The sequence below is a fragment of the Brienomyrus brachyistius genome, chromosome 4 (assembly GCF_023856365.1).
Source record: "Brienomyrus brachyistius isolate T26 chromosome 4, BBRACH_0.4, whole genome shotgun sequence".
NCBI classification, from domain to species: Eukaryota; Metazoa; Chordata; class Actinopteri; order Osteoglossiformes; family Mormyridae; genus Brienomyrus; species Brienomyrus brachyistius.
The window spans coordinates 12,203,723-12,215,786 of record NC_064536.1 but is presented as its reverse complement, the minus strand read 5'-3'; the positions used below and the strand labels follow the sequence as shown (position 1 = coordinate 12,215,786).

At 43.6% G+C, this 12,064-nt stretch overlaps 1 long non-coding RNA gene across 2 annotated transcripts; it reads right to left on the bottom strand.

The window, feature by feature from the left end:
• Window positions 1-413: 413 nt before the first annotated feature.
• LOC125740195 (uncharacterized) lies at window positions 414-11,736 on the bottom strand. 2 transcript variants are annotated; one of them, XR_007397469.1, is made up of 10 exons: window positions 11,308-11,736; window positions 10,884-11,004; window positions 10,092-10,224; window positions 9,861-9,956; window positions 9,347-9,471; window positions 8,957-9,153; window positions 4,373-4,498; window positions 3,433-3,623; window positions 1,594-1,703; window positions 414-572 (listed from the first exon to the last, which is right to left on the bottom strand). It is a non-coding gene; the product is annotated as an uncharacterized LOC125740195 (long non-coding RNA). The 2 variants fall into 2 exon arrangements; XR_007397468.1 differs by having other exon boundaries at window positions 8,957-9,471.
• Window positions 11,737-12,064: the final 328 nt, after the last annotated feature.

Sequence of the window (12,064 nt, the reverse complement as noted above, 5' to 3'; positions counted from 1 at the left end):
TAATCACGTTTGACTCAGTTCGGGTTTTACGAGTAAAGCAAGTACTGTATTAGTTTGATCCCGAAAGCTTCCCGAAAGTGCTGTCAAACTCGGAACACTCTTTCTATTCATTTTGAATGCTTTGGTACATTGTTCTGAAGTCTCTATCGAAAATGAAAGTCTGTTTGAGGGCTTCATTGAATTCGTTTTCGAAACGTTTCAAATGTTTTGCCTCGTTTCGGTATAGAAAAGGAAAAACTATGCAATGAATGGGATCAGAACACACTACTGCACAGAATTTAGCCCTTTATCAGATTATTAGACCATTCATTTTAGAAACACAAAACCGTTTAGACAAACAGTGCGTTAAATATTCGCATGATCAGTACAATAAATTAAGGAATATGGACAGCAACACGTTTTATCCTGAATTATGATTTATTACAGGCACAGTTCAAATTATACATGCTTCATTTATTTTTTGCTTTTAATTATTGGTTTTATTGAACAATATTTGGCCACTAGATGTCACTGCGATAAAATGTTTCGACCTTTAGAAAAGTCAATCCGTCCCTTTTCTGAAACCTCTTGTTCTATTCGGGATGAGGAGAGAAAAAAAATACGTAATAATTTTGTAATTTTCACAAATGACACAGAAATTAAATAAAAACAGCTTTAAAACATGGCGAGTTTAATTTACAGTGAAATATAGCATACGTTGCAAAAGGGCAATTCCTACAATCGGCAAGTTACAAAACATACAAATTTTGCCATGGCTGTAAAAGATGCAAGGACGTAATACATTTTAATTGTAATATTGCTGATTTGTCTGTGCCATTTGTTTATTCACCAATTTGCACAACGGAGACCTACGGTACACCAAAACTGTTTATTTCCGTATGCTGCCTTCAGCCAAAGATCTCATCAAGAAATCCCATTACCACAATCTTCATAAACATTGCATGATTAAGATGCATATCTGAGGGAACATGGTGGTGCAATGAGTAGCACATTCACCTGATATCTGCCCAAGCAGCAGCAGTATGGGTTAAACATCGGTGATAAATCTTGAAACCTATATGATCAAGTCATTATAACAGATTGTCCATAAATGCTAACTGACAGAATTTCTATTTGAGTAATTAGTTCAGCACGATGCATTGTTTTAATTTCATCATAACCAAGCATTTCAGGGGTAAGCTAACTGAATATTTGATATGAAAATCCACAGAATGATTAATGCACATGCATTGCATTTGGAGATTGTTTACTGTTGCCAAACCACATACAAAAATATCCTGGACTGTGTGCATTAGCAGTAATTTTCCTTCAGTCTATTAAAGCTAGGCATGGTGATGTGAGACACCTTAACTACACAATGAGAACCAATTTAAGGTCCAATTCCATCGTCAGAAGCGAACTACATTTGTTGGGGGGGATGGATGATTTTAAAAAAAAAGTATGCAAACCTTTTTAATTATCTGAATTTCTTCATGAATGTCAGCTGAACTTTACATCAAAGTACATAATCATAAACACAATCATTTTTTTTAATTTTTTTTACACTGCCATATCTCGATGGAACAGATTGTATATAAGACCAAATTTACGAACCATACGGGCAGAAATGGATAATTCCAAGATGATCAACGTTCACAAACATTTGCATGGTGGTCATCACTGGAGCAGACTTACAAGGGCCCTTTGATTGTCAAGTCAGTTTTCTGTAAGAGAAATAGGCATTAGTCAGAAGGATATACCAGGTGTTAGTGGTGGAAAGTTCTGGTCCAGAAAGTAAAAATCCAGACCATGCTTTTGTTTCAACCGAGCAGTTGAACATTCTCAGACAGTGACTCCGTATGCTCAACTGATTGGTTGAAACAAAAGCATGGTCTGGATTTTTACTGGGGGTGGCATGGTGGTGCAGTGGTTAGCACTGTTGCCTTACACCCGGGTTCGAGTCTCCGCCTGGGTCACATGTGTGCGGAGTTTGCATGTTCTCCTCATGTCGTCGTGGGGTTTCCTCTGGGTACTCCGGTTTCCCCCCCACAGTCCAAAAACATGCTGAGGCTAATTGGAGCTGCTAAATTGCCCGTAGGTGTGCATGTGTGAGTGAATGGTGTGTGAGTGTGCCCTGTGATGGGCTGGCCCCCCATCCTGGGTTGTTACCTGCCTCGTGCCCATTGCTTCCGGGATAGGCTCCGTATCCCCACGACCCAGTAGGATAAGCGGTTTGGAAAATGGATGGATGGATATTTACTTTCTGGACCTTAACTATCCACCTCTGCCAGATGTGCATAAGCAAACCCGCCTTCGCACTGAAAGCTGGGCCGACTGGGCTAATTTATGTAAATATTGTTGTCCCCCCAGATCAACGTAAGGCCTTTGCCTTCTGTGTCGCTGCAGGTAAAGCTGCACCAGCCAATGCGTAATTAAGGGCAAAACTACTGCAGCGGTGCTTGGAGAGACACCAAGAGGCCACCGGGATGGTTCCTGAGAAATCAAAGCATCCTTTAGGTCAGAGTTTCTAGATCCGGTCCTCAGAGACCTGCAGAGAGCCCAAGGTTTTACTCCCCGGGATGGAGCTAAAATGTGGATGGTCTGGCAGGGATATGGGAGGGAGCAAATACATGGACTGTCTGTGGGTCCTCGAGGACCGGATTGGGAAACACTGCTTTAGCTCACTGCGTAACATCCCGGATACAGAAAATTCATTATTCTCATATAAAGCATTGAGATAGTCAGACCAAATATGGTAATGACAGCATAAAACTGTTTATTTGTTATCATTATTTAATGAAGGATTCGTTTTCTGGGTTCCACATTGCAATTATTTGGTTTATTGAGTCTGGTTTCACTACAAAAAAAGGGTCAGAATTTTGAAAATATAATGTAAATGTTCTCTAGCAAGCCCATTAAAAGGTCCTGATTCTCTGTTCCAACAAATTAATAAACTGAAAATACTGCTGTTTAAACAGTGCACATCTTAGCAAGGGTAAATAATTGTTATCATACCTTCTGTGCAGGAAACGATGGATCATTTTGTTGGGATAATAATCTTCCCTAATATACAGAATTAAAACAAAACATTTGTGGCTAAATGTAGTGACAGTAAACAAGTAGATACTGGAACTGGGGCAACTGCAGTAACATGAACTCTAACTGGATGCCAGTACTCAGACAGAGATTGGATCCAGCTGCAGTGACATGGTCTCTAACAGGATGCCAGTAGTAAGACAGTGATTAGGTCCAGCTGCAGTGACAGGAACTGTAACTGGATGCCAGTACATAGACAATGACTGGGTCTAGTCACGATGCCACTGAGTGCATTTTAAAAAGCACTACAATCATTATGAGCTCCAGTGAACTGCAATAGAATGAAGGGACTCCAGCCCATTCTTGGACGCTGTACAGGACCATGACTTCCCGGCTCCTGTAGGTCCCGCCACTTACCTGCGCCACTGTCAGAACCTCCTGGGCGTGGAGCCTCTGCGCTGCAGACCTCCCGTCCTCCTGTAGCTGAATGAGTGCTGTCCCCACCTGCCTGTCCAAACAGCACCCGGTCCTGCCATCCTTACCGCAGTGTTCACAATCACCCCCTGTGTCCCAGTGACTCAGCAAGCCCAAGCTGGACAACCTGGAGCCTTAAACAGGGTTAGGGTACGACATATGCTAAGGCTGGAATGGCACAAGGATGAAGACTATTGTACAAGGGGAGGGGGATGGGGGGGGGGGGTTTATGACATTAATACATATATTAAGCAAATTATGTCCTGTATTTAAAGTGTGCTTTCATCACCATATTATTTGTATGCAGTTTCATAAAAAAATATAACAAATGATGTCATATATTATATCCATCCATCCATTTTCCAAACCGCTTATCCTACTGGGTCGCGGGGGGGCCGGAGCCTATCCCGGAAGCAATGGGCACGAGGCAGGGAACAACCCAGGATGGGGGGGCAGCCCATCGCAGGGCATACTCACACACCATTCACTCACACATGCACACCTAGGGGCAATTTAGCAACTCCAATTAGCCTCAGCATGTTTTTGGACTGTGTGGGGAAACCGGAGTACCCGGAGGAAACCCCACGACAACATGGGGAGAACATGCAAACTCCACACACATGTAACCCAGGCGGAGACTCGAACCCGGGTCCCAGAGGTGTGAGGCAACAGTGCTAACCACTGCACCACCATGCCGCCCCGTCATATATTATATATATGTTATAATTTTTTTTTAACTGAAACTGCATGCAAATAACGTGGTGAAAACACTTTAAGTTCTGGACATCATTTGTTTAACATATGTATTGATGTTATATATGTATATATGTGTCTGGACTCCTTTCAGTCCTTAAGCTATTGCTAGCTGGGTACAGATTTTCACCTTTAAGTTGGACCCCTTTGAGTCCCTGAATGTCTTCTTGTCCAGCATGTTCATCTCTGTTGAGGACACCAGAGGTTTGCTGTCTATGGTCCACTGAAGGGGTTGGTTCGGGAGCTCTTTGGAACCCTTGGAATGGAGAAAGTCAAATCGCTATGTGTATACACACAGATTCAGTCTGAGAGCCTGATCTGCAGCCTTCTGTCTGTGGCTGAGGAATCTCTGTACGCTAGCAGGCTAAGGCAAGCCCCATCCAGCTGGATTTATATACTGCTTCAAATCACCAAACTGAGGAAGATAAGATTTACCCGCCAATCACTGCCAGACCGCTCCTAATTCTGAAGGATGTGGATTTTTACGATCAATCCCATCTTTATATGACTTTGATCAATTATTCAGGTAGTAAATCACCTCATTGAGGTGCCAGTTAAAATTTATTTAGCCTTCCATGGTCAGACACTTTTATTGACAAGATGAAATCCAAAAAAAACACGACAAGAGAGAGCTGATATTTACAGGATTTATCATTTCTGTTACCTCAGCACTTCAGTGCAAATGAGAAGCCAAATTTTTCATTTTATATCGCATTTTCTCAGAGCCACGTGTCACACTGCTTCCTTCCGTTACACAGAAAATCCTCTGTAGATGAACAAAACTATTCCTTAATTTTTTTTTTGAGACGATTGCCCTTTCATTTGATATTGGATTTAATCCTCTAGAACAATTCACTACAATCACATTGCAGCACTTGTGCTGGAAGAGCTAAGTGGACGACAGGGAGGGGTAGAGACTTAATCTGGAAATGGAAGATGAGCCTAAGAAAAGCGGCGAGCGGGAATGTAAGCAAAAGTCAGCTGTTACAAGCACAGCAAAGGGAGAAGCACAACAAAGCGAAAGGTCAGACATGAGCGCCTTGGAGTGTTTACTGGGGGAAAGGGAACGCAGAAATCAGTCATATGGGGAACGGCAATAAGGAACTGATCAACGGCATGAGTGCAGCCTGCTGGCTTAGGAAATAGCAGAGCTGTGGTATTCAAGCCTGGTCTCAAGTCCGCATAAGAATGGACTCAGTTTTGTTTTTCCATCAAGGCAATTCTCACTTGATCTTGACTCCCTCTCAGTCCATAGCATATGTCTGCAGCCTGCATGCCCTTTTACCTCCCTGATTGTTTCTATATGAGCTTCATTGTTCTTCAACATCGCACACGCAGTTCCCTCACGTCCTCCTCACGTCTGCCCAGTCAGTAAGTACCCGATTCACATGCGGAGTTTCTCTACAAGACGCCCAGTAAAAGAAAACACCGTGCAACGCAAATACTGCAAAATATCGATTACCGGGGTGTTTGGCACGACTTACAATTTCGATTGACATCTAGAAAGGAAACCTTTAGAGAGGTACGCGATCCTAGTGATCGCCATTTGTAGAGAGGCGATGACTGGTCAGGTGTCCAGCCACATTTATACTGATAACTATCCAGTTACCTAGTCAAGGTCTTCTAACGATAATTATTGTTGTACTTTATAAATCTCTGTGTCAGAAATGATGTTTTCTGCTCATCTTGGTCTCCAGAGAAATATAGGTGAGAAGTTTGGGATCAGATCACAGGGTCAGTCACTGGTCGCCACCCCTGGAGTAGTTATGTTTAAAGATCTTACTCAGTAGTACTGGCATCCAGTTACTTAACAGTGCTGAGATTCATGTGTGATTAGCGGGAATCAAACCAGCAGCAGTGTTGAGGAAGTTACTCACACATGCAATCCATTACAGACAGAGGTGGAAAGTTCGGGTTCAGAAAGTAAAACTCCAGACCGAAGTTTTGTTTCAACCAACCAATCGAGTGTCAGAGTCAGTCACAGAGTACTCAACTGGTTGGTTGAAACAAAACCTTGATCTGGATTTGTATTTTCTCAACCTGAACTTGTGGTATTCCGGGCTGTGTTGCATACTTGACAAATGTGTGTGTGTGTGTGTGTGTCATCGTGCCCAAAACGACTCCAAAAAACGTCACAATATTAGTACATTAATAATGAATCCTATCCTGTAGTGCAATAGCACTTCCTAAGTTTTCTCCATCACAAACAGATGCTTGTTGATGACAAAAGCGATTGTTAAGTGCAATGTGTGCGCAGACCAGCGGGGGGTGGGAATGGGTGGGGCAGTTTTGCTCGGGTACAGTATAAGGCAATCGGGCCAAGTGTGAGTATGCCCTCAGACACAACACTGGTAATTAGCACAGTAGCCTCACACCCCTAGTGTGATAGGTTTGATTTCTACCCCCAGCGCGGGACCTGAAGTTTATGTGTTTTCCCTGTGTCCACATGAGATTCTTCTACGCGGTTCGTTTTCCTTCCCATGTCTATTAACATGCACCAGTTGTGTGGCCAACGCCTAGGAAACGTCTAGCATTTTTGCCATTATGCTTTAAAAATTACTACATGAATACAGACGCTCCTCTATTTACAAATGAGTTACGTTCTGAACGGCCGCTCATAACATGAAGTGTTCGTAAGTCATTATTCAACAACATTTTAAGGGTTTATGTAAGTACAAAGAACTAGGATGCTGGGAGTACGCAACCTACGCTGCTGCGCGGCGGGAGTAGCGGTCAGAAGTCGTACTGGGCTGAATTGGCGTGCAGGAAAAAAAATTATGTTGCGGACAGGAAATGGGAGCCCAAGTAATACAATTCGGACTTACAGTCTGCTTCGTTTGTATGTCTGAAAGTTCGTAAGTAGAGGAGCGTCTGTATTAATAGACAGATAGACAAATATAGAAGATGTATAATTTTGTGCAAGGAGTGAGATCAGATGTGAAATACGTACTGGAGCATAGGCCTCTCACCATAATCTCACCACATCGCTCCACGGAGTCACATGACACCTCGCTGCTCCCCTTTGTACTGAGCTGATAAAGAGGAGAGCCCATTGAGTGTTTATTCTGTGGGCAGTGAGGGGCCTTCCCTCCCATCACAGCCAGTAGAGGCCTTCCCTCCCATCACAGCCAGTAGAGGCCTTCCCTCCCATCTCAGCCAATAGAGGCCTTCCCTCTCATCACAGCCAGTAGAGGCCTTCCCTCCCATCACAGCCAGCAGAGGCCTTCCCTCCCATCACAGCCAGTAGAGGCCTTCCCTCCCATCACAGTCAATAGAGGCCTTCCCTCTCATCACAGCCAGTAGAGGCCTTCCCTCCCATCACAGTCAATAGAGGCCTTCCCTCTCATCACAGCCAGTAGAGGCCTTCCCTCCCATCACAGCCAGCAGAGGCCTTCCCTCCCATCACAGCCAGTAAAGGCCTTCCCTCCCATCACAGCCAGTAGAGGCCTTCCCTCCCATTACAGCCAGTAGAGGCCTTCCCTCCCATTACAGCCAGTAGAGGCCTTCCCTCCCATTACAGCCAGTAGAGGCCTTCCCTCTCATCATATCCAGTAGAGGCCTTCCCTCCCATCACAGCCAGTAGAGGCCTTCCCTCCCATCACAGCCAGCAGAGGCCTTCCCTCCCATCACAGCCAGTAGAGACCTTCCCTCCCATCACAGCCAGCAGAGGCCTTCCCTCTCATCACAGCCAGTAGAGGCCTTCCCTCCCATCACAGCCAGTAGAGGCCTTCCCTCCCATCACAGCCAGTAGAGACCTTCCCTCCCATCACAGCCAGTAAAGGCCTTCCCTCCCATCACAGCCAGTAGAGGCCTTCCCTCCCATCACAGCCAGTAGAGGCCTTCCCTCCCATCATAGCCAGTAGAGGCCTTCCCTCCCATCACAGCCAGTAGAGGCCTTCCCTCCCATCACAGCCAGTAGAGGCCTTCCCTCTCATCATAGCCAGTAGAGGCCTTCCCTCCCATCACAGCCAGTAGAAGCCTTCCCTCCCATCACAGCCAGTAGAGGCCTTCCCTCCCATCACAGCCAGTAGAGGCCTTCCCTCCCATCACAGCCAATAGAGGCCTTCCCTCCCATCACAGCCAATAGAGGCCTTCCCTCCCATCACAGCCAGTAGAGGCCTTCCCTCCCATCACAGCCAGTAGAGGCCTTCTCTCCCATCACAGCCAGTAGAGGCCTTCCCTCCCATCACAGCCAATAGAGGCCTTCCCTCCCATCACAGCCAGTAGAGGCCTTCCCTCCCATCACAGCCAGTAGAGGCCTTCCCTCCCATCACAGCCAATAGAGGCCTTCCCTCTCATCACAGCCAATAGAGGCCTTCCCTCTCATCACAGCCAATATAGGCCTTCTTTATTTGATGAGGTAAAGAGAACTAAAGGTCCAAAGCTGTCAATAATTCAATGAACTGCAACAACAAAAATGTGGATTCAGAATAAGAATTATGATCCTCAGTCTGCACTGATAGAATCATGTCTGATAAAAAGACTGCAAACTATCACAGAAGGAAGGAAATCACATACGTATCTCCTGATACTGATGAGTACACAACACAACATTTTCTACTGTAACTGAAAACGATAAATATTTACCATTGGGAAACTTCCTGACATCACAGAGAAGTCACAGTTGAATTATTCCAAAACTGTACCACTCCCTGCTCATAACAAACAAGGCAGTGTCTAGCTGGGTTATAACTGATGGAAACCATTGTTTTACCATGGCGACAGCTGCTGATGTCATGGAGCTCCTTCACCGACCGCTGAGTGATCTGGACTAATTCTCCTACAGAGGCCCCGCTGTTGGTCACAGAGGAGACGCGCACTCCGCCGCGTCACTGAGGACAAGGCCGTGTGCCTGGAACGGAGGCTCCGAGTCTGCCTCTCTCTCGGCACTTTCTTCACGCACATGGCTTCCTGACAAAAAGACGGAGAACAAGCAAGCTAAACTTGTCAATGAAAGTAACAGGACTCTAGCAAAAGCGTGGCAGACAGCCGAAACACCATGCCACCGAAATCAGTGCCCTTTCCGATTGATAATGAGAAATAAAATAACCCAGATCTGGGTTTCCCTCCCATTCATAACAGCATCCCTCTTATCAGGAATTACAACAGTGAGTCAGTAGCGCCTTTCTCCAGTTAATTCTTCCCACTGTTCCTCCACTTCTTCTGTCCTCCATTGGTGCCCTCCTACTCTCTTCCTGACTCTTTTCTCTCTCTGCTCCCCACATGCACCTGTGGTGACATCGCAGAAACACGGGATATTTATTTCCCCTAAAAATCCATGCTGCATGGTATAATGAACACAATATGTCCACCACGTCGACTATCGGAGCGAATGAAAATTAAACAATGACACATAGGCATGAAAGGGAATGAACAACAGAAAATACAGAGAACTTTAATGTTACATTGCAGCTGGCTATGTCTCGCTTATCATACCATATTTTTCATCATAATTTTTATATATTCTCTGTTCATATAGGTCTAGACTCCACAGTCTTTATTAAGGTGGCGAGTTTTCTTTTTGTCTTCTGCTAACAATGACAAAGTTCACTGCTGTATCAGGCAGGAAATGGGCTCAGCATGGGTGCAGTGGGCGGAGCCTCTATGCCTGTGATTACCGGTTTAAGCCCAGCCACAGCGTGTCTGCCGGTGCTTGAGAAAGGCCCTTAACACCCAGCTCACTGGATGCCACAACAGGTGGCTGCTCTTTGCACCTAGAGAGCAGGTTAGGGGAGATGTACAGAGAGTATCAGTTTTGCTCTGTAAAGCATGTCACAGCACATGCATACAGGACTCATGTGTGAACTTGTACATGCTGCATTAAACAATAAACAACATACGCTCAGCACCTATTGTTACACCCTGTGTGTTCCTCTTATTCTTCCCCACTGACTGTTCTGCATCTTCTTCCGTCTCATGGAACAGTTCCAGGACATCCATCGGCTCTTCTACTCCATCCGTCGTTGGAATCATTTCCAAAATCTAAAAGATTTGTTGCAAATTTATCTACAGAAACAAAGCAATGGCACCCACTGACAACGCGTATGATACTATATAATGAAATGGAAATTCATTTCACAGCCTTGAGCTCCTCGACGTATGCAAACATCGCTTTCTCGCTCGGCATATTTCCAAAACATTTCCAGGTTTCTCTACAAACCAAGGAGAATATTGAGAGCTGTCATGTTAAATTCAAAATCTCAGATAGGTTCACAGACAGAAAATTCAAGTTTAATTTTTTTTTTAAATACATTTTAATCATTACAAATATTCCTCTAGCACATTACAAATGCATAGTCAGGGTTGCCAGTTTTGGTCAGCTGACTAGTATGAGATTTTTAATTCGAGACAAGTTTGTACACTCATCTTCATGTATGTGACTGTTTTATTACCTTATAAATAGTCTGTAAGGTTTGCAAAATACCCCAACACTTTTGAAGTAGCAAATTTTATAATGAAAAAGTACAGATCTGCTGTAATATTTCTTGTGTGGGCATGAGAGTCAGAAAGTGTGAGTGTCACGCCAGATGCGTGAGACTAGGCAATCCCACACAGTACACACAACAGCAGTACACATCTATGGAATGATTTATTAGGCTAAAAAAATAATTATGCAACTTGGCCTGAAGGTTTTGTCTTACCATTTGCACTATCTAAGTGGATTCCAGGTGCTAAGTCTGCAAATGCTGCAAGGTACCTTTGTCACTTGATTATAATACTTATAAAACCTGAGCTTCATGTCATCAGACAGCTGAAAGGACCCTTTAAAAAGGAACCCAATGGCATTAGTGAAACAAAATGGCATTATGCATATTAATCTATTTTCTAAAGCAATTGAACATCCTAAATCAATATTATAAAACATAATTTATACATCATATTTTAATAACATCTAATGGCAGAAGGCCAACCAAACAGTGACTGCATCAATTAAAATTTGGACACTGAACCATTAAATCTAATTATGTAGCCAGCTTCTTTCGATTTATGGGCAAAATGTACGTTAACAGAAGTTACATTAACCTCAGCCCCACGGTTCTACAGCGACGAGTAAATGATCCTCACCATCAGTAGGTAAACTCTTAATTACTTTTACTGCAGCTTTAAATCTGACCTCATGAACTGATTTTCCATCCTCCATCGAGGATAATATCGACAAAAACTCCTCCTAGCCTCTTCTAGAATACATATCTCATTTAAAGTTGAACAAGGTGTTGTGGGCAATTAAATGTACATTACTGATACTGTTCAAAACAAAATACACTTAAAAATAACACTGCAATAATTTTATGAAATTGAAACAGGCCATGAAATAGTACAGTATTATCGTACATTAAACTGAACCACAAACATATGAATGGGTCCTAAAAATAGTAAACAATACTGAACGAGAAGCTCCTGTCACGGCTGACAGTGCAAAGCATAAACGCAAAGATAAGAAAAAAAAGTCCTCAAAACATTCACATCTCAAAATTTATAATCTGCTGTAATAAAACGAACTCTTTAAAACATTCCAATCCAAGATTCGGGGTTTTCTAGGTGTCTGGGGGAATTGTAGTTTTCATAGCGCCAAACACTTCATGACTTCGGAGTAATGTTGCAATGAGAGCCTACAAATACAACAGTGCAGCGCTGAGCGCAAAGGAGTATGGGTGTTGTAGTAAATATTGCTGTTTCGGGTTAGGGGGTTCTATTAAGGCACAAAAACTACTCGATATTACATTTCAGCACTGCATGAAGGTTCTCAAATGTAAAAATGTTTAATTATAATAAACGCCTCTTATATGACGTTTATTTAATGGAATGGTTGTATAAAATACTC